This window comes from Solanum stenotomum, chromosome 1 (genome assembly GCF_019186545.1).
Source record: "Solanum stenotomum isolate F172 chromosome 1, ASM1918654v1, whole genome shotgun sequence".
NCBI classification, from domain to species: domain Eukaryota; kingdom Viridiplantae; phylum Streptophyta; class Magnoliopsida; order Solanales; family Solanaceae; genus Solanum; species Solanum stenotomum.
Genome location: NC_064282.1, coordinates 93659945 through 93666270, shown reverse-complemented (window position 1 = coordinate 93666270; position 6326 = coordinate 93659945).

Genomic DNA, 6326 nt, shown 5'->3' with positions numbered 1-6326 from the left:
TTATAATATCAACTACGTAATTAATAATCACTTGCTTGAATGCTTCACTATTGGTTGTTTGACTCGAAGACTTGTTGATTTTGAAGAGCTTTTGTTCTTTTCCTCTTAAATTGTATGTATTACAGGGCCGGCTCTATGCTTTCAAAAATAATGCCTTTGCCTTATGCCTCAAATTTCGAGGCCTCAAATTTTTATGAAGAATAAATTATGTGTTAAATTTTTTATAGAAAAATTAATAATTTATGATAAAAAGTATAATTTTTTTAAAAATAAATTATTTTATCCATTGTAACATCTTTTGTATTTTGTTAAAAATAAGAATTAACAGTGAAAAGTGTTGAACAAAGTGAATTACAATTTTTTTTTTCTTTTTAAATTTTAGTTTCAAGCATTACTCTAAGCATATTAAAATGAGGTATACCAAGTTATGAACTTTTTGAGTCAAATTCTATGGTTCTAACTCTTATTTTTATTTAATATTTATCAAACTTATTACTTATATCATTATGTTAACAATACATATAATAATCATCTCACTTAAATGATGTTTTTCAATATTGAGTTGATAAAATTTTATCTAAAACTAGTAACTGAAAAAAACAATATTAAGTACTAATAATTTTCATCTAAATAGTGTTAATTTTTTTTTTAATAAATACGTATATGAAGGAATAATTGACTTGGACAATGACAAATTAACAGTATTAGCAGGTTCCTTCCCTCCTTCCTACCTACCAATAGTCATTTGACTTTGACAATGGCAAATTATTTACAAGGAATAATTGGTCTAGACTGAAAGTGACAGCCAGGGCCGGCTCTATACTTTCAAAAATAAGGCCTTTGCCTTAAGCCCCCAATTTTGGGGTCCCAAATTTTTGTTAAGAATAAATTATGTGTTAAATTTTTTATAGAAAAATTAATTATTTATGATAAAAAGTATAATTTTTTTTTAAAAATAAATTATTTTATCCATTGTAACATCTTTTGTACTTTGTTAAAAATAAGAATTAACAGTGAAAAATGTTGAACAAAATGAATTACAATTTTTTTTAATTTCTTTTTAAATTTTAGTTTCAAGCATTACTCTAAGCATATTAAAATGAGGTATATCAAGTTATCAATTTTTTGAGTCAAATTCTGTGGTTCTAACTCTTATTTTTATTTAATATTTATCAACTTATTACTTATATCATTATGTTAACAATACATATAATAATCGTCTCACTTAAATGAGGTTTCTCAATGTTGAGTTGATAAAATCTTATCTAAAACTAGTAACTGAAAAAACAATATTAAGTACTAATAGTTATCATCTAAATAGTGTTAATTTCTTTTTAATAAATACGTATATGAAGTGTATTTATATTTTAGGCCGCGAATTGAATTTTTTTTTAGGCCCTCAATTATGTTGAGCCGCCCCTGTGTATTAATTAAGTCAGGAAGACTCCAACAAGTCTTCTCCACATTCCACAACACTATTAAGGTCCCATTTGAATTTGATTTGAAGTTAAAGTTGAATTTTGGATATGTAACTCAGATTTCTTAAGTTGTATTTTTTAGTCAATAACATGAAAATTTCACAGGTTGTGAAAATTATAAAAAAAAATAATCAATTCTTATATTATTTTACCAAATGAGCAAATCATAATTCAAAAATAGCTATAAATATTGACGAAGACCTGCTAATAGTAACATAAATCAATTTTTGTATCTATATGAAAATATTCCATTAATAATCCAAGGTAGTCTTTCCATGTAGTTTCTAAGCACATCGATCCCTCTCATAAGTTTCCAAGTTGCCCTTCTGCAACAAACTCAATTCTCAGCAGAAACTCATAGATGCATTCCAATTACTCAATAAGGATACAATAGAAATTATGGTAATTAACAATAGTTATCGACTGAAACAACTGAATTAAAAGATAGTAAGAATTAGAAAGAGATGAGAAACCAGATCCTTAGAAAGGGGACGAGAAAACATAGACTCTTCATAACAGTTTTGCATAAACCATTCTTTCTCATTCGTCATCCTTTTAACTAGTTGTTTATTAGGCCTGGGTCCCAAACCAACCTTTGTGAAGGCCTTCTAATTTTGCTGCTTCTTTTCAGCCCAATAACTAGTTGTGTGACATCCATATAGGTATTGACATTAGGCCGAGGCTGGTTCATAACAATACTCCCGTCCTCAATAAGAACCTTGTCCTCAATGTTCGAGTCGAGAACAATGTTAGTAGCGTGCACCCCACAAGTTGTAGCGAAGAGAAATTATGCAATGTTGGCAAAAAATAGTATGTGATCTTGTATAATTCTTGCAACAGCCACCGCCCCAGAAACAACAATAAAGATTGAATGCCATTACCAAAATGTTCGAGTGCAAACAGGTTCTTTCCAAACACAACTGTAGTGTAAGCTTTAGCACCCTTAATTTGTATAGCACATATAACATCAATTGCATATTCAAATGGAGAACACACGACCCAAAAAGCAACCAACGCACTGATATGTGCCATGTTTGCCAGGAGAAAAACTTCTTGTTTGCTACGTACCTTGCGGAGACGTGCATAATCATAGCAACGAGCATAAGCACTTGTATTAGTAACAATGAACTTTGGTCTAAACAATGTGGCATAGTTCTCCAGTTGGGTGCAATCAATATAACCAGTGCTCGCATCAACTTTCCATGATATGGTCTTGAAAAAAAGTGAGACATTAAAAGACTTTCCATGTTAGTCTGATAATCATGACAATCTGGATGAATGTGTTCAAATAGTGCATTCCATTGCTTTATCCATATATGTTGCACTAAACTTGCATGATTAAGTGCTAAATGAAACTCCAAGGAACTACTAAACTGTTCAGATGCATCAGTACCTGGTGAGGAATAAGAATAAGGTTGAAGAGTCATGCTCCAGCCATAATTGTTGTTTGGCGAAAGGTTGTATAGAGCCTTTGTGAAAATATTGCATACAAAACTATATGCCACTGTAATTTTGGCAACAAGAAGGAATCTTTTGATACATGTTCTCCAAACATCCTTCATCTTTACGACACCAAAAACAACAGAGATGGCATCCAGCACATCATCTTTGTTGACTAGAAAATTGGGAAATATATCATCATCAAGATGTAGACTAGGATCAAAGAAAAGATATGACGAAGATGGCTTTGATACATGAACACCAAACATAGCAAACAAGAGCACATCATCTTTGTTGACAAGAATATTGGGAAACTGCTCCGAATATTGTCCAGCAAATGCCTCTAGCAACCCCTGTATTTTCTCCGCCTTACCCAGCTCTCTCAATTTAGACAACAAGAGACCAGGAAGACATTGCTCTTGTCCTTTACCAACCCAATTGAAAGAATACCACAAGGTTGACATAATGAACTTATTATGATCCAAGTTGTCTTAAGCGAGACAAAATACAGAGTTTCTTGTAACTCTAAGAAACATGGTAAGTAAACAAGAGCCAAGATCAAATGGAAACGCTAATCCAGATTGATCAGGTGGAAACAGATGCAAAGTTAAGACAAGTGAAACATGACCAAGTCTACTAAAGTGATCAGTTATACCTCTGTTAGTAAGTTGGTCATATCTGCAAGTTGAAAGCATTCCACACAACTCCTCCGAGCATCGGGCTATTCCAAGTTTATGTAGCATACTAAACATGGCAAAGTCACCGAAACTAGACAATGGAGAATCAGACCATAGTGAAGGTATTCCCACAAATGCAGGAACCAATTGTCGTATTTTATTTCCAATGGCAAAAAGTTCTTCTTCCTCATTCTTGTCTTCATTTCCAACACCAGTAACATAGTTGCTTTCCTCAATAGTATCTGTGTTAATTGTAAGTATTTTGTGTGATTCTAGAATAACATCCTTAGATGCTACAGAAAACTCATCGAACACCTTGTGTGCCTGATTGTTGTCGTATATAAGTGGCTCATTAAAGTGTTGTGGAACAGGGAAGTCCGCATCCTCTTTGGTTTCATCCAAAATCGAATGAAAAATCTCCTCTTTTGCTTGATTTGCCAACATTTCAGCGCTGCCACTTTTAACTAGCATTGTTGCATTCTTAACATCTACAACAATATCAGTTGTCTCATTTAACTTTTCACCAAACACCGTTGTAGTCGGACCGTGCATTCCATGACTGAGGCGAAGGCGAGTTAGCAATAGTGCTCCATGATGAAATAGTTACAGCCCGTGCCTGAGAATCATCCACTGTGGCAAACTGCCGGAGAAAGGCTAAACGATTGCCATGGGTTTTCCGACTTTGAAAACGAATAAATAATTTATCCACGAAATGATCCCAACCCGCAAGTTGTTTGTTTCAGAAGAGCCAACTATACCATTCCAAAGCCTCGCCATCCAAATAGAATGAACCCCATGACAGTTTATGCTCGGATAATATGTCATAGAGTGTGAAATACTTCTCTGTTTGAATCACCCAATCTAGAGGATTGTCAACTGAAACGACCCATGACGGGGGCTTGAGATAGGTCCACCATGGTAGATGGTCTCAACGAGAGCACTAATGTAACAAACTCAATTCTCAGCAGAAACTCATAGATGCATTCCAATTACTCAATAAGGATACAATAGAAATTATGGTAATTAACAATAGTTATCAACTAAAACAACTGAATTAAAAGATAGTAAGAATTAGAAAGAGATGAGCAATTAGATCCTTGGAAAGGGGACGAGAAAACATAGACTCTTCATAACAGTTTTGCATAAACCGTTCTTTCTCATCCGTCATCCTTTTAACTAGTTGTTTATTAGGCCTGGGTCCCAAACCAACCTTTGTGAAAGCCTTCTAATTTTGCTGCTTCTTTTCGGCCCAATAACTAGTTGTGTGACATCTGTATAGGTATTGACATTGGGCCGAGGTTGGTTCATAACACCTTCTTTCACGCACAATTGACTTGTTAGAATGGAAATTTTGTTCGTTATTTGACTAGTTATTACTTCCTATATCTTCATTTTATATGTATTAAATTTTTGAAAAACTTACATAAATTTCACTAATTTAGGAATTAATTATTCAAATACATTCTAATATGTAATATTGCGAATCCTATCAGATTTTATTGCATCCAGATACATTTAGATATGTTCAAATACTTGTTTTTCAAATACATCTCGCTCGTCACTCTCCTACGTATTGGGTACCCCATATTCATGTGAATCACACCAGTTACATACAAATGCATGTATCTAGTGTGTACCTAGTGTGGTTCGCATGTATCTGAGATACATGACTATCTCCCTCGCCTCCCTTCCCATTTCGCTTGCCTTTCTCCCTATTTTAATGTATCTAATAGCAAAAATACATGTATCTAGATTCTAAGTATATCTTACTCAATGTATGGTAGAAAATATATTCTTACTCAAGGATTGCAAACTATTCAAAACCTCCATGGATATATCTTTAAGTAGTTGCTTACTATATGTATATATAGCTAATTTTTTTTTTGTAAGTATGTATAACTATTAATAACTGTATAATAATTGAAAATTAATGTGTAGTTTTAGTAAGATGATGCATGTTAATGTGGACTGCTTGACTTTAAAGTGTTCATTTTTATGTATATATTAATTAAGTCAACAATTCTTCTCTACAACTTTATCATGTCCAGCATGCCCATAATGATGAACTTGTCTTGTTGGCTTAAATGTTTAGAAAATATTTTTCAAATTAACTCATTTTTTTCAAATTTAAGGAAAATGACTTTTCTTCCAAAATTAAGGAAAACATTTTTCAAAACTCTACTTTATCCTTTAATTTATTTTTTCTTACCCTATCCCGTACCCGACCCTCCCCATTCAAATAAATAAATGAATTTTCTTATTTTTTAAATTTCAAATATATTTTTATCCCTACCACCAAACAAGCCCCCCCGTCCCCTCCCAAAATAAAAAAATAAAAAAATTACTTTTTAAAAATGTTTCAAATTATAAGATTTTTTTACCTCACCCGACACCTACCACCCCTACTCCCTACCCCACCCTCGTCAAATAATTTTTTTAAAAAAATAGTTTTTGAAAATATTTCAAATTTAAAAAAAAATCATTTTTNCCCCCCTCCCATGCCCGTTAATTTTTATTTTTTTAAAAAAATATTTTTGGAAAGTATTTCAAATTTAAAAAATAATCATTTTCACCACACCCCCTACCCCTACCCCCCTCCATCCCGTGACCCCGTCAATTTTTATTTTTTTTTAAAAATTATTTTTCCGGGGTCAGGTCCTGGGTCAAATCTCAGGGTCGGATTTTGAAATGGTCATTGGGGACTTGTCCTACTTTGGGTGTCAGGGTCGGG